General features: G+C 38.8%; 1 long non-coding RNA gene across 25 annotated transcripts in view; it reads right to left on the reverse strand.

Annotated features, from left to right (window-relative positions):
- Positions 1–24,760, reverse strand: part of LOC109366551 (uncharacterized) — a 105,832-nt gene that overhangs the window by 53,107 nt on the left and 27,965 nt on the right. For 16 of the 25 annotated variants that reach the window (XR_014882949.1, XR_014882973.1, XR_014882957.1 and 13 more), the window contains one exon: positions 16,304–16,631. The exons of 7 other annotated variants lie outside the window; for them this stretch is intronic. This is a non-coding gene — a long non-coding RNA (uncharacterized LOC109366551). 2 more of the 25 variants (XR_014882975.1, XR_014882965.1) reach the window with 2 other exon arrangements.

The following is a 24,760-nucleotide window of genomic DNA, read 5'->3' on the forward strand; positions in this document are numbered from 1 at the left end:
GGTATAGCTTCTTACATCTCCTGTTTTCTTTACCAAAAATCTTGATGGCAGTAAAAAAACCTCATGAAAACTCTGCTGTAGCACTGACTGTAGTATGCACTTGGAACCGAATTTTGAAATATATTTGAAAACTTAATATTAAAATATTTAATGTAGTCATTTTTATCTTCTACAGATCTTCTGAGGTTCAGTATCCTTTTAACTATATTTTGAGGATTTTAATAGCATTTGCTTGCTTCATTAACAACCACAAGAAAAGTTCTCGGGGCATATTTGAGCCTGGGCTATGCACATCTGGCTATGTAACCAGAGTCACCAGGGACTTAGAATTAACTTCCCCTGGGGTTTTCCCCCTTGTTTTCACAAAGCAGACAACTCATTTCTTATTTTGCCAGGTTTTATATCAGTATCTGATCTAGGTTAGAAAACCCTCCTATTTCTGCTTTTGCCTGAACATTAGACTACTTTCCTTTTCTCCTCAAGGACTTATCACAGGAAACAGGCACAGTACCAGGAATGCTGATAATATTTGTCTAATGACTCCATCTCAGTTGCACCAGAGTGATAAACCAGCAAGCAGAAAGTGCACTCCAGCACGAGCTTGTCTTTGAAGGTGTATGTTATCACATCAGAAACAGCAACAGAATATTTACTGATGGCTCAGAAATATTTCTCACCTTTCTCTAAACCTAGAGCATCTGAAGCAAGAAAAAGGGGACTATATAACAGACAGGAAACATTAAATATTTAATTACTTCTTTTTGGCACAACTTGTACAGCCCCAAGCTTCCTATAATGTATAAAATAGAGTACACCTGTCATGTCTTGAATGAACATGAAACTGGGACTTGCAAAATTAAAAACATATGCAACAAATTGTCTCAGTTTCAGATTGGAAGTTATATTTGTAGCATGTAGTCATGCAGTAGGACAAGCAGTTTATGTGAGTGTGTGTGTGTTTTAGTAGGTGGATTTCAACTTCTATCTTCTGTCTCAGGAGCACCGGTAGTGTTCTGGTATAGGTTTTATACTGGGGGTAGGAGAATTTATATTATTGAATCTAAAATGAACTGATTGCCCTAATAGATGGATGGACAGATAAAATCTTATATGACAGACAGAAACTAATTTTGTCCTAAAAGTCACAGGAGCTAGTGTCATTGGTGCTGGGCTCTAATCCTAGCTTTGCTCCTCTGAAATCTGGTCAAGATGAAAAAAACAAATTTACAGCATCTGAGTTTTTCCTTCCTACCTGCTCTGAACAAAGTAGACCTTCAGTGACCTAAGTTTGGATATCAGCAACTTAACTGGTATAAAATGGGCCTTTGCTACTGAGCTGCAAGGACATACATAGACATTGCTTCCAGAACTCATGTTAGATTAACCAGAACTTTCTTTGGTCTCTAGGCACTAGACTGAATTGCACTGTGTACACGGAGCAGTTCTATCATACATATGCCAGAGATGTACATATGCCTTAAGGTAATTTGTTAGGGTTTCCCTGATTTCTCACAATTTAGTGAAAGCTGTAGCTTTGTCTGGGCTAACAGACATCTGAACAAGCATTAACACTGTAGCTGCTAACATGCTAAAGCAGAGAAAGAAGATAGAAAGGAGATATTAAAGAACTGGAATTGATGACTACTGTTATAGAACTCCTGGCAGTGTTGCTTAAGAGAATGCTCAGAAAACCAACGCAGCCAGAAACTCTTAACCAACAAAAATCACTAATCTCTTTTTCCTGGAAAACAAGGTGAAGTCTTCTTTTTTTTTTTCATCTTTCCCTACATTCTAAGGTATGAATTAGAATTGGGTTGGAAGAGACTTCTAGATCATTTCCAATATTCTATTAAAAGCAGGGCCTTAGATTAGGCTATCTGGGTCTCTCCTAATCCAGGTCTTGGAGTTTTTACACCTTCTCTGGGCAACTTACTCCTAAGTTTGGTTATTTTCTTAGTCAAGAACTCTTTCTTGACACCAGATGGAATTTCCCCTGAAACAACTTTATCCCATTGCCCCTTGTCCTTTCTCCATGTGTCTGTGTCATGAGACTACCTCTTTCTTCTCCGTAACTACTGCTTAGGTTTTGCAGGACTGGGGTTAGATCCCCCAAACCCTCATTTCTCTAAGGCTGAACAACGCCAATTTGTTTAGCCTTTCTTATAATGATTTCTCCACCTCCCTCTAAATCTTTATGGCCTTTTGCTGGACACTTTCCAATTAAACTGGAAGGATCAAAACTAGACATAGTGTTTGAGGCCTTAGGAAGTGCAAGTGCTAAGCAAAATGGTGTAATTACATTGTTTGACTCTAATGAAGAAGTTAGTAATGAAACTATGAGATTTTCTCAGCCATGTTCTAACATCTTCTAAGGTGTTGTTGGTTGTTTTTTTGTTTGTTTGTTTGTTTGTTTCCATTGCATTCTTCTTGTTTCTCTATACACTCATATTGTTATATTTTCTTTTCATCCCAAAGCTAATTCAGGCCGACAAGACTCATTGTGAAATATGAATCCTTCCCAGGAAATATAATTTCATTCAGAGTGATATAGCATGGAAATATTTCAGTATAATTTTCTTGGCAAAACAAAAGGCAGCTGTAGAGGTTTTAGATAATATGATGGAGAGACAATTGTTTCTCCTCCCCAGCCAGTAGGGTTTTGCTATGAAGAAGTCATGTGTTACAAGTGCAGAAGCAAAGCTTAACCAGTTAAAATCTCTGAGTCTCCTTCAGGAGTAATTGAGAAGAAATTAGCTCCTCCAGACTTTGGAAGAGCAAGAAAAAAAGTATTGATAAAGTTTGCTTGAAAGGTGTTCATCTTTCTACAGAAATGGGACAGAACACAAGAGCGAGTAGTGTTTTTGATAGAAAGGGCAAGACTTTTGCAAGGCTTCTTAACACCAGGAAGCCAAGGGGAATGTTTTGTCCCTGCTGCTGTAAGACCTAGAGTAGCTCCTTTGCCAGGGTCATGTCTCCCTGGCTCCACAAGTGTCTTGAAATTTGGCAGCAGTTTAAATTAAAGAGGGAGAACATTCACCTGGCAAGGCTGCAAGCCAGAGTGACTTGTGCAGTCACCCAGTTTTGACAAAGAACAAAGCCATCAGGAAACAGAAAGGTTGGAAATGAGAAATATCTATGGGGTATTTTTTATTGTTGCTGTTACAGCTCAAGAATAAAGGATATTCAATCTCTTAATTTATCAAATATGTCAATTACTCTGTTTTGGCAAAAATGCACATAGTTAGACATCTCTCAGCATTTGCTATGCTTTTCCTCTATTGTATCTCTCAAGTATGTTTTTGCTCTTTTGAAGGATAATGAGAGCTCTCTCCTGTGAAAAGGGAAGTTGTGAATGATAGAGCTACTGAAACAGTACCTGAGGTGGGCTTGACAGCAAGCACAGCCAGTGAGATAATAAAGCCAAAATTTCTTACGGATTCCTTTCACTGTGGACGTGTGATGAATGTCATCCTATACCATCTCCAACTCATCACAGGAGAAATAGTTTCAGTATTGTTGGAATACGCCTATGTCAGAACGTGCTCACTCTCTACTTCTAAAATTGAATGCTGATTTCAAAGCCTATAATATATGACAAACTGCAGCTTGTTATTTTGGCAAGAATCGATGGGGGAAAGGGGCAAAAAAAGTACTGATCCATTAGATAGACACAGAGGAGAAACAGTGTCATATAGCATATGTGAGATTTTATTACTAAGATTTCACTAGGAAGAATATCAGGTCTATGAAGCTTTGGTTCTGATCAGAATAATGGCAAAATGTTGGTTCAGTTTCTGTGACATTGCTAACATTAATTAGACAGGGACTTTGGGTTTAAAATAACCTAAAGAGTCTTTCAGAATTTCCTAGAAGTAGATCAAACAAGAATGGCTTGAAAGAGCATGCTGGAACATCACAGGGCTTTGCATCAGCGTGTTTCCATGGTCACAATCCGACAGGTAGGGAGGAATTCTTTTGTAATCACATCTTAGTGTTTTTCTCAACATAACTCTCATAGTGTTGTGTAGCTTTCCTAAACCCTATCTGTATTTTATTCTGATTTGCTTTCCATCACAGAAAACAGGTTACAGATAACAAAGAAAACATGAATGCATCTTGCCCAAGAATTAACAGGTCTCATTTTTTCAAGTGTACTTGGCAACCCTGGAGTTGTGACTGTCTTTGGGGAGGACTTGAATAGCCTCAGAAAACTCATTTGTCCTGATGGAATAGCTACAAGTGGAGTAATGCCTTCACTTGACTTGACTATAACAGTGGGATCCAGGGCAGCTCTGCATGCTTCTGCATCACTCCTCAGGTCCCAGATCCTGGTCCTGAAAATGTGACTCTCTCCATGCAAGAGGGAGCCTGAGTCTTAGCAAGTCAAAGACATATTTGTTTGCTTCCTTTGTGTATTCACATAAATAATATAAATAACAAAACTTGACATAAACAACACAGGTACATAAATAAAAAAAGGCTTGCTATAAAGTGTTATGCAAACCTCTATATTCATTTATTTCTCTTAATGGCCATTAGCAAAACTCTGAGTTGCCGCTGAGGTCTGGACCAGAAAACAGTGTTATAACAAAACCAGCTTGTGGAAAAAGCTAACCACTGCGCATCCAAGGTAAAGGCTTTTCCCTTCTTCAGGAACATAGCAATGGTCCTTAGTGAAGAGTATACACCAACCTTGTTTGACTCCAGTCAGGTATTATGTAGTTCCTGGATTGAGCTTTAATACCTGTTCTGAACAAATTTTCAGAAACTTCAGATCTGAGGAGGATGGAAGCTGTGCCTGTTGGACATGCACCAAAAGCTGATTATCTGGTTTACAGGCCACAACTGTCAGAAATCACTCTCCTTCCCAGAACGATTAATACTTACAAGATTGTCAGACTTCCTTATATTTAAAGAAATTTAAAAATTAAGCACAGTTTGAAACAAATTTCATATGTTTCATTTTGGAAATACACAAGTTGAGGAGGAAGTTGAGGTGGTAGAATTTATGCATTTTCCTTGAATTTTCTCTGATTAAGGTGATGTCATGGATTGCTTCTTTCAAAATGAAAATCCATTTTTTTCTAAAGAAGAATTTTGCCAGTGAAATTTTGCTAATCCTTCTCATATAGAGAGGATGAAAATGACCTGGAAAATCTCTCTAGCACAGTTTTAAATGATTCTGATCATTTTAAAGAAACATTCAACCAGTATTCAACTAGTTGCCACAGGATTACCACTAAGCATAGGTAAAGTTGGCAGCTGCTTAAAACAACAAATGTCTGAGAGCAGCACACTGGCCATAGTCCTTGTGACCAGTCTCTGTCCTGGGGTACCACAACATTAGCAAGCCAGGAGTGCTGCTGTGGCATGGGAATGTGTAAGAGCAGCTATCACTAGGAGCAGTTATTCCCAGAAGCAGCAGTCATTGCTCATATTCTTCCAGAAGAGTCAGCAAGGCCAATTTTCCAAGATTTTCACCCAGCTCCCTGATCTTGGCAGCCTTTCCTATTTCCTTAAATATATCTTGAAGACATACCAAGAATCCTTAAAAATAAGGCAAGTGTACAATTTCTTCTTTCTCGTTTCATGACTTTTTTTCCCTAACACATTTTGTATTTTCTATAAATCCTCCAACTAATTTGGAAAAAAAAATGAATATGTATATTAAACACATTAAGAGCGCAACATAAACTGACTGCTTCAGGAGGAGAAAGGACAAAGGGGAATATATGACTTCTTTTCCTAAAGAAATAAAGCACACCAAACCCAAAGTCTATTGTGAACTCTCCGGGTGGACAAATTTATTTTTGCTGTCCAGCATACAAACCCTATTAGTTATTGATAATGATTGTTAACTCTGTAATAGCACATTTTAGATCACTAACACACTATAATTCTCTAATAAAGTCAGAAAATAGCATATGCTCTCTGTCACCTGCTAAACAGATGGCCAGGAGTGTAAATTCATTTATTTGACTTCTTTTTTTTTTTTTTTTTTTAATTGCTTTGGGCATTTAAATGTAAATAATCAGACTCAAAGCACTAGCTTCAATGTAGACCAGGCACGCTTTGGGGAAAGGAAGGATCCTTTTTCAAAGGAAAAAAAGGCTCTGGTAAACAGTAAGCAATTAACCACAATGTGCTACCAGGGATTGTTTAATTGAAGCTGCCATACTAAATTAAACAGACACATGCCCTTGGAAGAACTAGTAAAGCAGAATTACTTGCAGATATTTCCAATTATTCTGTAGGAAAAGATGTGCTTCTGCTTTGATTTTTTTTAATTTATTTTTCCACTCCAAGGAAAATCAAAACGCAAAACAAAGTAAACCAGTCTTTCTTTCTCCCTAAATAGGAAGACTGAATGATTGGATGTTAACTACCCAAATCATTCTGGGCTTTTCAGTATAAGAATCCATGGATGGATTCCTCAGGCACAAGAAAACTTATAGTTCTTGTCGGACCTTACTGCCCACCCTGCCAAGTTAACCTGCCCTAGGTTCAGGCTTTGGAGAGCCATTGTGACTGCTCAGCTTTATGTGTCCCATAGACCATGTCTTGTGGGAAACAACCCAAAAACTTGTTAGTAAAAAAGTAGGGGAAAATGTCCTTGCTGCCACATCTGGGTTATGTCCTTTATCTATAGTGAAGCTCTCTCCTAGTATTGAGGCAAATTTTTTTTTTTCCTACTTAGAACTGCTCTTTGGATGATCTTGAAGTCTTATCTCTTAGTTTCCTAACTTTTATGAGAGCTTTTTTGTGTGTGAGTTTTATTTGGTTGGCTGATTTTTTATATGTAGCTATGAGTTTTGAGGAAATCATCATCTCAAATAATGTGTGAACTAATCTGAGGGCCTACGACAAATACCTTGTCCCTGAGGACAGTTTCTAACTAGAGAGTGTTCACATTAAGAGTAGATTAAGTGCACAAAAGCAGACAGAAAAAACAAAGAAAAGGACATTTTCAGGCTGTGTTTTTGTGTTTGTTTTTTTTTTTGTGTGTGTGTTTTTTTTCCTGCAGTCTGTAAGCAATGCCCACAAACAAGAAGACATTAACTGACGTGACTATGTGTAACTATGGAGATACTGCTTGGGATACTGATAAATATAAGGGCTTTGGAAGCTGGTTTTGGTTATCACAATACAGACAGTAGTACCATTTTCTTTATCAATGTCACAAGACATTAAAAAAATAAGAATGATAAATAAGAAGGAAGGAAGGAAGGGAGGAAGGGAGGAAGGGAGGAAGGGAGGAAGGGAGGAAGGGAGGGAGGAAGGGAGGAAGGGAGGAAGGGAGGGAGGGAGGAAGGGAGGAAGGGAGGGAGGAAGGGAGGAAGGGAGGAAGGGAGGAAGGGAGGAAGGGAGGAAGGGAGGAAGGGAGGAAGGGAGGAAGGAAGGAAGGAAGGAAGGAAGGAAGGAAGGAAGGAAGGAAGGAAGGAAGGAAGGAAGGAAGGAAGGAAGGAAGGAAGGAAGGAAGGAAGGAAGGAAGGAGAAGGAAAGGAAAGAAAGATTTTAATGGCAGTTGTGAAGATTTTCAGAGCTTGCAGTTATAGGAAAGCCAACCAGAAAAAAAAAGACAAAAAAAAAAAGACAAAAAAAAAGAATGCCTCATACGAGTTATAAATGTGGACAAAGTTAATTGCTTTTTCATCTCTGAAGATTCACAGCTAAAGCACAACTTTAACTCCCCTGCTCCCTGTCTCTCCTGACCTTCACATTTTAGGAGATATAGACAGATTGATGTTGGTGAGTGAAATGGTGAGGATGAAACACAAGCAACCACTTTTAAAACCTGGGAGATTTATGACTTGAAGATGGCTGAAACTGAGCATGATGAAAGGGTACTAGCTGCTGCAGTGCAAAGGTGTTAAAGATTCTTACTAATCTTCCTTGTTCAAAACACTAGTATCTGAATCCACTGCATTTATTTAACCTTCTGAGGGGCCAGAAGTTTTAGTACCTTATTTAGTGTTTTCTGCTGAGTTGTAACAGAAGCTTTAAGATTGCTATTCACAACCATTATCTTGTTGTGTGGAAGATAATATTTGGAGCAGTAACTGCGGTCTGCAAACTTGTATTTGTGATGTGTTCTCTGATATGGAATCTCTGAATAGAGCCAAAAGGAAACAAAAATGCAAAGCCAGAGGAAGGGAATGGCAAACTTACAGCAAAAGAGTGTTTAAAAAACTATGTGCCTGAAGTTGAAGAAAATCCAGGAAAAAGGAAAGCCTAAAATCAAGTCACATAAAAGGTCAAGAAGATCAATGGAAAGAAATAGAAGGCATTTTGTAGACAGCCAGATGATCAGATGACTGCATGGGGCAGTGCAGTTCTTCTGACATATTCTGAGGTTGAGATAACTTGCCCTTTCTGTTCTTAAATTTCCATCAAGGCGCTGTCATCTCCAGAATATTATTAAATATTTCTAAAGCTAAGATAGCAGACAGACTAGACAAAAACCACAAAGCAATAACAGTCTCATGACCACTGGAAATTTTATGTTTGTTACCTGAGCTTGTGAGCATTCAGTGTGCTAGTATTTTGAAGGATGTTGTTGTGTTAGTATTCTGAAGGTGCTACTTATTTGTACCTGGTTTCTGATGTATTTAATGCTGTGCTTCAGTGGTCCCATGGTAGACTGGAAAAAGAGTTCCAGTCCTGCCTATCCTTGGTGCCCAAGTTGGTCCTTGGTTTTTGCAAGATGAAGGAGAAGACAGCCTTTCTCTGAGCATCATAGATTTACCAAAGCTGGAGGTAGTATTAGGCAATGAGTGCTGAGGCACATGGTGGTAGTCAGTTTCCTTGCTATTCCTAGGAATGTCATGCTCAGGATTAAGCCACTGAATGTATTCAGAATCAAAAGGGAGAAGATCTGGGAAGGATCTTCCTTGATCCTTCCCAGATCAAGGAAGAAAACTGTTCTCTTTCGTAGCCTGTCTGCCACATAAATGATCTTATAGCTCTATTTTACCTATCTGCAGTTATTGCAGGAAAGTGGGACATTTGGATTCTTCTTACTGCTAACAAATGGATAGTCAACTGAAGAGAAGCATCCTTTCTGATCATGTACACGTTTCCAAATGCCTGAAGCTGAAGCACCTACCTCTGAGGCACCAATCGCCTTTTCCTGTCTATTCTTTCTCCCTGCCTACCCTTCTAGGTTCTCAGTGCTTTGTAAAAATAATTTTAAATTATATGGGAAAAAGCTGTGGCAAATCCATCCTTGTAATAGCACTTCCCCTTCTCAAATTTGGGTGCACTTCAGGACTGACAAATCTTTTTTACATATTGTAAGTTGACTAGTTTAGTAGATTCTGGAACAATTTTAGCAAAAAAAAAAAAAAAAAATCTCTCTTCTGGTGAATAAAGTACAGGTTTACATACCCAGGCTGTGTGTAATTCATCCCCTGCAAAGTCAATAAAAAAAGAACATTTCTATAATGACTGCTTCCAAGAGGGAATGATCTGAAAGTAAGTCATTGCTGCTCCCACTGATCCCCATTTTTAGTGCAGCAGAAGCCCACAACAGGAAGCCTCCTCAATAGGGTATAAAAGAAACTACTGAGTTTTCAAACTCAGCATTCCTGTCCTGCCAAACATTCAAAAAAGCTGCTGACAAAATATGGACATCCATTTCACAAAAGCCCACATACAGAGAAGAAACCCTCTCTAGGAGCTTGAGTTCTGCACACTTTTCTACAGAAAAGGGAAGAATATGCATCACAGAATGACCTAGAGTTAATCTTTGCAGTATATGAAGCCAGAGAGTAACAAAAAGTAGGGAGGAGACTGGAGAGGTGAATCTTGAGGTCCTTTCATGATCTGTGCTCCCCAAAAGAAAAAGTGACAACATCCAGATCAACATCCAGAGTTGCCTACATTAATTTCTGTTGATTTTATTGGCACACCTTCACTGACCTTAGCTAGGGCATAAAAACAACACAGGGTCCCAGTTAAATCCCCAGTAAGTACGAAATCCATTACAGATTTGACTGACATTACTCACCAAGGAGTGTACCACCACCAAAGAACTCAGCTATTAAAATGTGAATTGCTTTAGTTTCTTGAAAGTCCTACAATTACTTAATAATCCCAAGAATTTAGGGCATTTTTTCAGGTTAAGTCAACTAAAGTGTCACATGATGTTAGCTCACTTTTGTTCTGGTCTTACATAATGCTACTGTAAAGCACATCAGAAATAAGAACTAAAAGCACATGGCTCTCTGTCCATAACCTAGTAGAGCTAAGAAAATTTGCCTATAGGCAAGTAACTGTGGGCATTTTTAGTCATATCTATGCTAACTAGCTGCCAAATGCAGTTACTTGACAGTGGCTTAGCAATTCAAGACTCAGAGGATCACACATACACTATTAAAAAAGCAGGAATAACTCCATCAAAGCAGGGCTTATTTTCCCTTTTATTTTGGTGACTTTCTGAAATGGAACTTTCTTTATGACATAACTGTTATATATATCACAGTTCTAGGAAGGTACACTCAGATGTATTGTTCCTGGAGAGCATGTTACTGTTGCCATGCTCATGCTTGTTTGACTCCTAAGTTGTCAAAACTTTAAAGCATGGATCTTGGCATCAAGTGACCTGTGACAGCAACATTTCCCATCATTTCAACTTCATTTACCCTGATAAAGCCGGGAAGAGTGTGGAAATCTCCTCACCATGCAGCGACTGTGTACTTCATTCAAAACTGAGATCTTTGCAGCAGTTTTAGGGAAGCCATTGATCACGTGTGATAGGGCATGACATGGAGTACATTGATATAGTCACTTGCGTACAGTGAGACAACTTGTGGATTTAAGCTGTCTTGATTGGACAAGCAAATTCTTCTTTCCCTTGTATTCTACTTGTTTTCATGCAGTTAGTTCAAGTGTTTGCTGTTGGACACTATCAGATTCTCTCAAGCTTTTATGTGGGTTTATTTACATTACATGTAAAGTAACAGAAGAGGCATCAAGTCCACATCTATTTCGTAAAATCTTTCAATAAATCTAAAAAAAATCTTGGGTGATTCCTACTGATTGGACAGCAAAAACAGATGATAAAGCAGTAAGTAGATGATCATCCATCAGTATTACTGAATCATATGACAAAACTTTCTTATTTTCCAATCCTGTTTGATACACCCCCAAGTCCTATTAGGCATACCCTGGCCAGTCTAGATATGATAAACTATGGATTTCAGTGTCTTTTGCAAAGAACATCTTCCTTATCCTGTCCTCTTCTGCCATTCAGAGTGAAAAATACATCCTTGAGGAAATCAGCATGATTTCTTCTATGTTAAAAGCCATGTGGTATTACTTTTTTGAATGTCAAAGAGAAAAATTCACCTGCATATGAACCTGTTCCATGGTAAAAACTTCTCCAAATCTTCTCCAAACAACACTACCATCCAATATGTTATGTCATATGCTGTTCTCACAACTTGGGAAAAGCCAGAGTAACCCTGAGATAGATTGGATATTGCTGGAGATGGACCACTGCTGATCTATAATAACTGCTCTGATACGGAAGGCTAGGGTGAAGGAAATAACCTGGAGTTTTTCAGAATTAAATAAGATTTCTTGGATTGTGGTGCAAATCAGCTTGCTTAACAGCTCTTACAACATTAGTGGTCTTACTGTTGTGTCCTTAGTCACTGACTAGTACTGAAGAGTAGGGGCACATTGTTATGAGAATGATTCAGATTTAACCTTGTGCTTAAAAAACTGATTGCCTGGTTAGGTTATGCTCTGGCCAGTTTGTCATCCTTTGTTTCTGTTTCTCTTCTTCCAGAGAAAGCATCACAGATGTGGGCAAGCTCTTCCGTGCAATGAGATGAGAACACTTCAAAAAGAGGAACTTGGTTATGAGACAGATTTGAGGTAGTGTGGGGAGATTAGTCACTCTGCTGTCTGTAGCACTTCTCTGAACTGTGATTTTGCAAACTTTTATGTGAAGGGCACAGAGGATTTCTTGGACTCTTCCAGTGTGTGACTTAACAGGATTATAATGAGGTTTAAGATAGTCTTAGTGCAAACATCAAAAATGTACCCTTTCCTCCTATGCACCTGCATATTACTCAGCATGCTGATTTTCATAGTTTTCCATCTCTCCACAAGTCCACCCTACTCTCCTCTTCCACACAGTCTTGCCTGTGCTGATTATTTTTATTCCTATGTCTTTAATTCTGTTCACATAGTTTTCTTTCCAGTCTCTTCAGATTTCTCCTTTTGACAAGGATATTCCCAGGTAAGCTGTCTGACTGCTCACAACCCACAGGGCTGGAGCATGGGGTAGAGCCATAACAAAGCACGGGATCAGTGGAGAGAAAGAGAGAGAAGAGCTGATCCCAAGCTTCCCCCACAGGAAAGGTCTGAAGCAACAGGTAGTTAAAGTTGCTAAAGCTGTTTTTTCAGTCAGTTAAGAAAAGGCAATATTTTTCATATAGAGTTGTAAAAAGACATTGAAAAGCAGAGCTTTGGTCTATATTCCTTCCACGTCAGGAGCAGATCCTAACCAATCACTTTGCATCCATCTCCTTCTTCCTTGAACCCATAGCCATGCTATTCATTTTAGTACAGCATTATATTCCTTAATATGTTATGTGTTGTTGAGGTCATTAAGAAACTGGAAGCACTCAGCTGTGCAATACAAGACTATTCAGGAGATATCTTAGAGTGTAACATGGACACACTGTTACTGTTAAACCCCTAACTACCCTTCAGATGGGATTGCTCTTGCTTATTTTTTGCCCTATCCTTAAGTATACATTCATATTCCATACAGTATTATTACACCCAAGCATCATCTCTCCCTCTGGAAAGTGGGGAGGTAACACAAGGATTCTTTTTGTAGGCAACTAGTCTTGTCTTTTCTAATAATGCCTTTCAGACTATTTATCTGGCCTAAGGAAGATCATAAACCTTGTAAGAAAAAGTCATCTCTGTCCATTTTGCCTCAGACAATTTCACCTACTTCTGCACCCTGATTTTATTTGATTTCTGTAGTTGCTCTCTTTCCCTGTCATTACTGTTCACACATGTAGACCTAAAAAAGCTTACCAGAAAAGGATATCACAAGAAGAGAAATTAAAGCAGGCATTGTCATTCCAGTTCCCTTATATTTCCTTTTTGCTTTTTCCTTTTCTCCATCTCTCTTTCTCCCTATCTCTCTTATAGCTTCATGCAGTGCTTAGGGTTGCAAATGTGAAGAATGACTGCTTTAAAAGCCATCAATAGATTGATGACACTCTGTATTTTCATTCTCTTTTGTAGGCATTGTTTGTTGTTTTTTTTTCCCTCTTTTGTTAACTTTGATCCCCAGGACCTTAATATGAATTGGACAAAACTTATAGGTTTTGGTGTCATCAAATTATAGAAGTATTGATAAGAATACAGCAGGGATCATGATACGTTCCTGTAAGCTCCTCATGGGCCTGCTTTTTCCAGATCATCACCCACTTTATTGCACAGACTATTACCTGGCAATTTCTTGATGTGAGCATTTGGGCTTGGTTTTGGTTAGATGAAATCAATTTTTCATTCAGAATTTATTAGTTTCTGTTACTCACCTTAAGCATCACTTCTAGTTTGCCAAGGTACCTGATTGCTGTACTTAGTTGTGATTTCAGTATAAGTCAGCTGTTCATTACAGCCAAGTGAGATGATTCAATTTTCTTGCTGATATACTGAATTCTTGTTATAACAGGAAACAAACATTTTCTTGGTAAGCTAAACTAATTTTTTATGGTGGTGAATGACTCACTAAGAAATCATTCTTGACAGTGGCTGCAACCATTTTTAAACACTATTTGTCTAAGGGAGGAAGACTGTGTTCAGTTCCTTTATTTTATGGTACAGACTAACATATCCCTGTTTATTATTAACATTTTCCAGCCTCTAGAAGAGAACAGCGGCATCCATACTAATAGCACTGGATCTCATTTTTCTTCCCATGTCAGCTAGCAGAAAAAATGTAATCTGTTACTAGATAGAGAAATCACATTTCTCCCAAAGTGTGTTTACCCAGTTCACAAAAGAAAGAAAGATATACACACTTCATTGAGTCGATATTAATTACCTTGTACATGCAACAGACATTTTTCCTCTTAGGGGATATAGGTAAATCTTTATTGTTAACAATAGTGGGATGAATGGCAACAGTTGTCTGAGAATGAAACTTCTCTATAGCGTCAATGATATTAATCTTTTTCTTCACAGGATAAAAATTTGCAGAAGTGTTTAGATTTGCATCTTTTATACAGCAGTGGTTTCCAACTCAACATTTTAGTGCCAAGCCTTGGCTCTCAGATTAGCAGTCTAGGGCCCTGAATCAAAATGTTTAATAGCAAAGATGCTGATGATTGTCCTACTGCTTTCCTTGTATTATTCCTTATGCGTGTCCCGGTGTGTGTTAGGACTGCACAGAGAGAAAGAAAAAAAAAAAAAAGAGAGAGATTCTGCAGCCTTCAGATTATGTTGTAGAGGTCTTCTAATGCCTTCTATTTTATTATATTAGCCACAACATCAGAGACAGATGTTGGTAGTATGTTGAATCTTCCACCAATATTACATTACATTTTGTTGCTGTGCGACAGATGGCAGAGGGGCAGTTTGACAAAATGGCGTCTGACATGGAAGTATGAATGAAGAACTGGGACTAGTATCTCTTCTCCAGACTGGAAACCAGAGGGCAGATTTCAACCCTCCCAAAGCTAATTTGCTAGAGAAAACTACCTGTTTCAAATGCTAACTGCTAGATACCATTCAATCCATTAGCTCCAGAGGCCCTGCAGACATCTGCTTCTGGAACTAATCTGTCTATCTTCCTGTTGTGGAAGCCAACATAATATGAGATGATAGAATTTCACTTTGCCATTTTTCAAAATCCACAAAATAATACAAAAACTATATTCTAAGGACATGAAAAAAAGTGGAAAAGTGTACTCAGAATGTTAGGAAGGGCCAGATGATTTGCTTGAGCAACCACAAGCAACATGATAGCCAGCTGATTACATATTGCTATTATTTGCATAAGATGCCTCATCTATCCTTGCCTCAGCTATCACTGCCATTTCATCAGTAAGTCTTCAGTATTTTGCTTTTCCTCCAGTTAGTTTCTTCAAGCCTTATTTACTACATAACGCTCACCATCTCTGAAAGCAGAATAATATTTGCCTCAAAAATTTTTATGTCTGTCATCATCATAGAAACAAAGTTGCTTTTCCATGTACTGATATGTGAGGGGAAGGGGCCAGAGGTTCCTTATTTATTTTAGGACTCCAAGTATTTAGTGTCTCCAAGTAAGGTCAGACTATCCACCAATAAGGAGCAGTCAGATACCTGCAGCTTGGCTTCTTAAACTAATTAGCAACCTTGGATGGGAAGCCCATCTCCCTTCAACTGTATCTGAGAGAGCACAGAAGTTCACATGGATTAACATGAATAACAAAAGTCTGGAGACATATTGTCAAAGTCTGGCTCATCACCATGTGTAAGGACTCTGGCAGAGACAGAGGAAGAATTCCATACTGCAAGGAAGAGTTCAAATATTTCCTTTCTGACCAAATTATAAGTACCTCAAACATGAAATCAGCCTTGCAGTTTCTGATATTTTTGGCTTCAGTCACTACACATCTAAATTTCTCCACAGTGCCAGCAGTAATCTGCAAGAGCAGATTTCTCATCCCATGCTGCTGACCAGTTTCTAGAGAAGAGCCTCACACTGCATTCTGTTTGGGGTAGAAGTTCTGAATAAAAGGATTTATTGATAATTCAATATCATACTGACCTGTGTACAAACTTAATTCTGTTTTGTCTGACATTATAAAAACTCTGCTTTGCCACCTCACTGATTCTTTATTTTTCACAGGAATAAATGTAGAAGAATTGAAAACTATATTCTGAGCTTATATAAATTATGATTTTATTTTTTTTAATTAAACATGATTTTGATGAATCTTTAAGAATCTAATAGGTAATACGGGACTAATACATACCTTATCACTTCACCATATGTAGCCCCACACACATCTGAAACATTGGTTTTATTACTCTTTCCCAACTACTTTGTAGTGTATTCTGTTCTCATTTAAAATACCAAAGCATCTACAGCAAATCCTCTTGCTCCAAAGCATCCCAGCTCTCACACTGGGTGGTCTGCTTCATTTTATCTGTCCCAGATAGCCGTATGTTTACGTAGATCTGGTGGCAAAGTTCTCTTTTGACCTCACTCAGTGCATGGCAGAGTGTTAGGCGTATATTTCTCAAGTCACATAAATAATTGATTTTCATTATTACTTACATCAAGCACAACTGGATAATGGTACCCATCTGGAGTGATGCTGAGTAGGTTTGCAGTAGACATCACAGATGCTTTATTCCACCACCACTTCCTGGCAGACCCCCAACACCACGGACTCCACATCTCCTACCATAACCACTTCTGTGCTGATGTAACTTCAGCCTTTGTGGTAATGGTGTCAGCAGAGCCTAGGAGAGGTGGCCTCACCATTGTTTCAGTTTGCTCAAGTCTTCATGCTGTGTATGTTGGTCAGCTTGTTTGTCACAATTTCCAAATCTGGGTGTAGGAAAAATTCTCATTGCTAAGCTAGAGGTGAGAAAGACACAGCCTGTAGAAGAAAGACAATACATGTACAATACATGTGGGACTGCTGTAGCAACATCAGAGCTCTCTGAAGTAGCCAGTATGTCCATTCTAACTGCAGTATACAAGACTTTGCGTTATTCAGAGTTTTCTCATGTGTGATTGTACGTCTAAAATGGCAAGGGCAGTCTTTGTGTGGGAGTACTGTGGAGGTTTTGAATTAAATCCTTTGAATTCCTTTTTTTCACATTATTTTTATTTTCCATAAGAGTAGGTGGAGAGACAGTCAAACTGGATGGAAAAGGTGCTACTGACTCATAAGGATGAGAAATAGCCGGCCTTAAGAAGGCATTCTGGATTTATGCTTGCTGATTCATAACTTCCTACATACGTGGGGGGGGGGAGAGGGGGGGGAGAATTGTGGATTCTGCCCTGAGCTATAATCTGTAGGAAACCCGCCCTCCCATCACAAAGTGAGACACTAGTTTCAGAGCTGTAGGTGGACTTAACTTCAACTCACAGAATTATGTTCCCAGGAAAAAAATTTAGAATAATGGCATGAAAACATTACCCCCAGACTACCAATTTCTACTTTCTTTGTTTCCACAGAAAAGTCCAAAAACAGCTAGATCTCAAACTTCCCAGTTTACCACCAGGTAAAACAAACATACTTATCAAACAAGTGACAAAATGGAGTTGAATAGGAAAGCTACAAAAAATTGAATGTTGTAAGTAGTAGAAAACTGCTTTCCTTTTTCCATGCAAGAGCTGGCTCTGTTCTTTCCCTTGTGCCCCAAGAAGCTAAATATGACAATATAGAGGAAGATTAACAAAAACTAGGAGTATAAGAATGTGACAGTTAAATAAATAAGGTGAAAACAATTTCTTTTCAAAGGAACTTGAACATCTACTCATATTCAACCAGTATTGGATCCATCACTTATGTCTTCATAAAGTTGCATGGAACCCGAAGTAGGAAGATTTGGGAGGGGAATAAATGGAAATTGGAGGAAATTGAAAAAATTCCAGTTCTCACTGCTCAGAATTAATTGAGCATTGCAGATCATGTAAAACATGAGTAGCTTTGGATCTCTTCTTCCTTCTCATTCCCTTAAAGTGACTGCACAGAGGACATATCCTGCTTAAGGCACTGCCTCAGCAGCATGCAAGATATCCCCAAGCTAGGATTAAGAACAAGACTGCCAATTTCTAGTACCATAGTCAAAAATCAGATACTGTACTTAATGTGTTACAGGCACTGCTACTTAAGCTGAAGTCCTTTGTTAAAATTGGTGGGTTTGTGAAAATTTGTTCAAGAAGAGGTGATAATTGGAGAGAGCTTGGTATTCTGAAATCAGTTTCAGTCCTGTAGTATCCTGCTAGTGGGAGGAGGGAAATTTAAACTTAGACTGTTATAAGTAAGTGCTGATAAATTATGTTATCTTTTTTCATGACTGTTACATTCAGAGGTATGAGGTTTCTTTTACGTCAGGTTTAGGTCAGAATGAAGATCAGAAAAGGCAAACAATGACAACAATGAGAGAAAGAGTTGTGTTGAAGAAGTTCAGATGCTGAAGAAACTGTATGTGGCTTGTGCTGCCAAATCAAGCAATTATTACATAATCATCATTATGTACATAATTAAGCAGAGTCATCCTTGACTAGGCTTAACTCCATCACACAATAATGTGAGCAGTGGAAAAAGTTGACGCTAGTGAAATTATTGAAATGAAAAAGCAGAATTTGGTTTGAACTGTTTAAATATAGTGCTTCCATAGCAAGTGATTACACAAGGTAGAGTACGGACTACAGTCAAATTCACAGTCTTCTCTCATATCTGTTTATTTTTCTCAGAAAATACTGTTGCTCCAACTGTCCTTCTTGACAAGCTTTACTGGCATCTAGAGAGTAAACAAACCAATTCAACTACAGAAGAGTCTTGGGTCAAATTCTGGTTTTAATTGCATCTGTGTAGAACTGTTACTCATGAGCTCTGCCTGCAAGCTAAGTGAATCAGAAGGTCATGTTTGGCTTCTGGGAACAGGAATTTAGAGTCATTTTCATCCCACTGGAAGATTACTCCAAAGCTTGCTACACGATCTGCTATCCCCAAAGGACTGCATTTTTTTCTGAAATCTTGATAGTGACTTGGCCCCTATCACTGTCTTAATGAGCAGTCCCTTTCCTATGTAACAACTCTTGGAGCAGCTGAAATAGAAACTTTAACTGTTGCGAATACCTTTGTGGCTGAGCTCAGTGAGAGAAGTCTGTTGTGCTACTTATCCCAGGTTTCTCAGGACTGTGTTGCCCTTCTTGAAGGTAAAAGTTCTAAGGCAAAATGCAAGGTATGGGTCAAGTTTGCATCTTGCCTCAATATCTGAGATTGTTCAAAGATGAGATTTGCTTTCAGACTTCTCTAGATAAGGAATTATCTTATTATCTTGTTTATTTTCATCACTCCAGATGTCACCAGAGTAATTTTGACGTTCAGTGGCTAACATAAAAGATTTATGGTGTAAAGCTGTTGCTGGCAAAATATTTGAAGAGTACAAGGGCTGCTTTAAAAAAAAAAAAAAACAACAACAGATCAATAGCAGCAGAATTCATTAGGATGGCAATTTCTTTATTATGTTAGGAAAAGGCATGATAGTTTCATTAGTAATAAAGGGAAAACTCCCTCAGATTTTAAAGCTTACAGTATTAAATTCTATACTGCTTGTAAAGATTTGATATTTAGGCCTCCTCCTTGGCCTTATCCAAGTTTCTAGGTAACAGATATCTGTGACATGCTAATCTTTAAGGCTTGAGATGTAAGAAAATTACACCCCGCAAAGATATGTATGAACGATTACTCTTTTTTCAACCCCACTCTAGGAAAAGAGATGCCAGGAGAATGTACTTTTAATAATTCCTAGAAAAAATTTGTCAAGGTTATAGAGACCTTATCAGCTTCCCTGCTAAGAAGTTTCTCACATCACGTGGCCAGAAAAATAATTTTCTCATGTTCCCTGGATGAGACTGAAACTAGCACAAAGATGAATGACCATCCCATTTGCTCTCCTGTGGCAGGTGTTGGGCTCCTGGTTCTCCCAGATACCTTTTGAACCCTGAGCACCCAGTTTCACCCACTCACAGCAGTGCCTGTGGGCTTGGTCCTGCCAACCCCTTGAACATGGAGCAGAAGATGCTGTGACCAGGGAGGAAACTTTAGTTTCATTCCGTGGTATGCAGTTCAGCACTGAGATTTATGGTGAGGCAGGCTGCTGTGGGTTTTCCCTCACTCCCTGGTTGGCTGTCAGTCACCTGTCAAAGCAGCCGAAACAGTAACAGAAGCAGGTTTTAGCATCATCAAACACAAGTCATTAGCCTTAACTAGACAAGAGGAACAACCTTCAGGGATCTGTTCTTATCTCCAAAGGAGAAGGAGGAAATGAAAATGTGATGCATCTCTGTGGAGTCTATAGATCTGAGTTCATTTCATTTTAGTGCCTTAGCAATGGAAAACAGAGGTGGATTTCAGTTTTTAGTGCTTTACTACTAAGATTAATGTTTTATAGCATTTATAACAGCTATATTTTCCCTTTAACATTAAGAGTTATTACCTGTTGTTTTTTGCACTGTGCTCCCCTTTTGCTCATAGCTTTTCTGCATGTCACACACCTGCTTGGCTGGAGCAAGGATAATGAATGGTTTACCTGACAAATTCCAACTTTCTGCTGGCAAAGAGGAAATGACTTTCTCAGATAAAGGAATCATCACAGCATTGTGAAGACTAGCTCTTCTTTTGTTAGTTGCTGGTTATGCTCTTGTTCATGTTGTTTACAAAGGTTCCCACCAGTAACACAAAAAAAAGTATATGAAATTGATTTCACCAGACAGCTTGCAAAGAGTCATCGGTGAAGGCAGCAGATTAAGGACATCTTCAAACAGTTTGTTGAAAATACTGAAATATGAACTCTATTGTCTCTTTCTAATTGGTTGCAGAATTCATGTGTATCATTTCTGTTCCACAGGCATGGCAGTGTAACTCTGATTTATACCACCATTGCGGAAGTTTTAGAATTTAGAAAAAAAAGATATTGACAATTATTTTCTGAACGTGGGTCATGAACCTTTGGAACATCCTGTATATGAAGATTCATACCCATTTACAAGTAAACAAAGGAAATGGGGCAGGCAGGACTGAAGCCAGATCATTTATATTTTTATTTATAAAAATATTTTCTTGTTAGCAGTGAGCCCTAGCTAAATATTTACAGGATGTAACTCCAGCCCAGAAAGTCAACTGTATCCTGGGCTGCATCAAAAGAAGTGTGGTCAGCAAATCAAGGAAGGTGAGGGCTATAAGAAAGAAGGGGACTGACTTTTTAGCAGGGTCTGTTGTGATAGGACAAGGGGAAATGGTTTCAAGTAAAAGAGGGAAGGTTTAGATTGGAGATTAGGAAAATGTGTTTTACAATGAGAGTGGTGAGGCACTGGAACAAGTTGCCCAGAGAAGTGTGGAAGCCCTGTCCTTGGAGATATTCAAGGTCAGAAGGGATGGGGCTCTGAGCAACCTGATCTAGCTGTAGGCGTACCCGTTCAGTGCAGGGGAGTTGGACTAGGTGGCCTTAAAATGCCCTTTCCAACTCAAACAATTCTATGATTTGGAGATTCTATGATAAAGTGTTGTGGTACATTAAGCCAGATCCCTTTTCTCCTCCAATTCCTCCCCAAAACTTCTTTTAAAACATGAGAACAGCTGCTCTGCTTGTGCTCTCTAGGGCTGTATCTCCCAGGCCTGGGTGGTCCAGCTGTCTAAGACAAAAATCAGACACAGGGAGGCTCCTGCCAAGACCACCAGAGACAAGTCTGTGGGGACAAAGGGATCCTCCAAGGCACAAAACCTGAGGGATTTGCCCTGTAACTTTAAGTTGTAACCCAGGTCATTCGATCTCCACCCAGTAGAATGGAGTTTTAATTAACATCCTCCTACATTCCAAACAAAAACAGTGTAATCTATGAGTCTGGCTCTTTGTTTTCATCTAAGAGGTACAACTGGAAGGTATGGGTGGATTAATTCGGGTTGCCATAAAAGCCAGGTAGTTCAAGGTATTTGGAATACATCTTTTCTGTTCTATGGGGCAGGCTTTAAAACAGAAAATTGTCTCAGTTTATTAAAAAAATGTTGCTAATTTTTCAATTCTTCACAGCTCAATGTAAAAGGAAACTCAGTATAAAATCTCTTACATGCATCTTTCTATATTGTTTAAAAGTCCGAGCATATTCTACTGTACTTGACTTATACTACATTTTGATACAGATATTGTCCAGGAAAAATAGATGAATAAATGTACACAGGGTGAATCATACATGTATAGGATACTACATTTTTTTCTAGTCAAAAATATATCTTCCTGTCAAGACTTTAGTTCTCTTTTATATAAAGCTAATTAAAAAAAAAAAAATCTTTAGGTAATCAGAATGACATGGAGTGAAATCCTCAATGATTTAACAAAATGCATAGAGACATTCAGTCTGATTCTCCATTGTAAATTGCAGGCAATGTAAAATGAAGGTGATTGAAATTGTAGCCTGAGTAATTCATGGTTGACTTGCTTGGAATGTGAAAGTGAAAAGTAGAAGACATCAGGTTGTTGGCAGAATGAAGAACAGAGAAAGGATTTTGACCATTATGCTCAAGAGGTGGTAAACACACAGAGTTTCCCAGCTCTGTTGCTGACTGGACAAGGGTTGCAATAAATAACTATGTCATTTTGTATTATCTGGATGATCAAGAAATTGACCATTTAAGGGTCTGGCTTTTTTAATATAGAGTAGGAGGCATATTCTTGTAAAATGCTTTAAAAGAAGACTTATATACTAAATTTCTCTTGAGTCAGTGATGATTTCCCATTTTGATCTGCAATACATTTGTCACTGTGATCATTAAATTTATAAATATGTATGTACATATCTTTTTGTCCCATATATAGCAGACGTATTTAAATATGTCTATTTATCTAGAAGTATCTATCTTTTCATGAATAGGTAGCCATAGCATATAAAGTATGGGCTGCAGATCTATCAAGTCACCAGGCAGACTTCAACCACTTACATCCATTCTGAGTAAATATCAGAACCCTCATACCCTGGAATCTACGGAAACAATTGTCATTTCAAGTTTACTATGTTACCAAAACTTACTTTTCATTCGAAATAATTTATTTTGTCACAAAATATTTTTCACTTTTTAACAGCAGCTGTAACACAATTGCATTAATGTTACAAAGAAATATTCATACTGGTGCAAATATAGAGTGCTGCTAACTACAGACTGGACTGCTTACATCCTACCTTCATCCTGCAAGAAAGACGGGGCACTTCTTATCCTAAATAATCTGATTCCATATTTGTCACAGATCTGTGGGAGCCAAGTAGTATTAGCCAAGAGTATCATTCTAAAGGTCTACTGAACAAAATTTTTAAACCTTCATTCACAGTAGTTACTGTTCAAAACACAATAATTCAGCTTTCCAGAATCCCAGAACTCCAAAATGGCTGAGGCTGGCAGAGACATGTGGAAGTCGTCTGTCCAACCTCACTCTCAGGCAGGGCCACCCAAAGCAGGCTGCCCAGGACCATGTCCTCCTGGCTTTTGAAGATCTACATGGATGGAAATAAAATCATAGAATCATAGAAACGTTTGAGTGAAGGGTCCTTAAAGAGCATCTAGTTCCAAAACTCCTGTTGGGGGCAGGGCTGCCGCTCATTAGATAAGGCTGCCCAGAGCCCTGTCCAACCTGGCTTTGAATGCCTCCAGGGATGGGGCATCCACAGCTCCTTTGGGCAACCTGTTCTAGTGCCTCACTGCCCTCAGAGTAAAAAATTTTCTTCTGGTACCTCATATAAATCTCTTCTCTTTTAGTTTGAAACCCTTTCCCCTTGTCCTATCACTATCTGCCCATGTAAAAAGTCAGTCTCCGTCCTGTATATAAGCTTCACTTAAGTGCTGAAAGGCCACAATGAGGTCTTGAAATTTTCTCTTTTCCTGACTGGACAAGCCCAACTTCTTCAACCCTTCCTGATAGCAGAAGTGCCCCAGCTCTCTGATCACCTTCATGTCCCTCCTCCGGACCTGCTCCAACTTCATGTCCTTCTTGTGCTGGGAGCCTCAGAACTGGACACAATACTCCAGATGGGGACTTGCAAGGGCAGAGGGAGACAATCACCTTCTCTTCCTGCTGGCCACCCTTTTTTTGATGCAGATCAAGATGCAGCTGGCCTTCAGGGCTGCAAACACACACTATTGGCTCACATCCCAAAACCCACAAGTATTTATCCACAGGGCTGTTCTCAATTAATTCTTCTCCCAGTTAGTACACACATGTGGAATTGCTGAAACCCAAGCGCAACATCTTGCATTTGGCCTTGTTGAATCTCATTCACATGGGCCTACTATTCAAATTTGTCCATGCCCCTTTGGATGGCATTTATTCCTTCTGTTGTGTCAACTGCACCACTCAGTTTCGTGTCATCTGCAAACTTGCTCAAGATGCACTCAGTACCCCCGCCTCTATGTCATCGATAAAGATGTTGAAGAGCACTGATCCCAAGACAGACCTCTGGGGGACAACATTCATCGCCATCCTCCACTTGGACATAGAGCCATTGACCACAGTCCTCTGTCTGTGACCATTCAACCAATTCCCTATTTACTGAATAATCCATATTTCAAATTCACATCTTTCCAATTTAAAGATAAGAATGTCATGTTGGACCATATCAAAAGCGTTGCAGAAGCCCAGGAAATATCCAAGTTTCTTTCAGAAAGAACTAGAGAACTTCTTTTTCCTGGGTCTAAATTTTGTTTTCTAATTTTGCAATTTCATGAGTATTCAATATTTGTCCTCATTTTTCCTCTAAAAAAACAACAGCAACAACAATAACAACAAAAACTGATAAATTGGCTTAAAGTTCTTAAAATCTCCTCTTTCTGGGCCCACAAAAATCCCAGTGTACCTTAGCCTGTCATGGTAGAGTTACAGAAAGGACCTGAGGGAAATAAAATCGTTTTATGGAAGTATATTCATTTCAAAGCATCACAGAAGTCAGTGGGTGAGCACCACACTGACCACCACGCTGAGCCTTATTCATCCCAGAGGATCTCCCTTA

The sequence above is a fragment of the Meleagris gallopavo genome, chromosome 1, assembly GCF_905368555.1.
Source record: "Meleagris gallopavo chromosome 1, MGAL_WU_HG_1.1, whole genome shotgun sequence".
Lineage (NCBI taxonomy): Eukaryota > Metazoa > Chordata > Aves > Galliformes > Phasianidae > Meleagris > Meleagris gallopavo.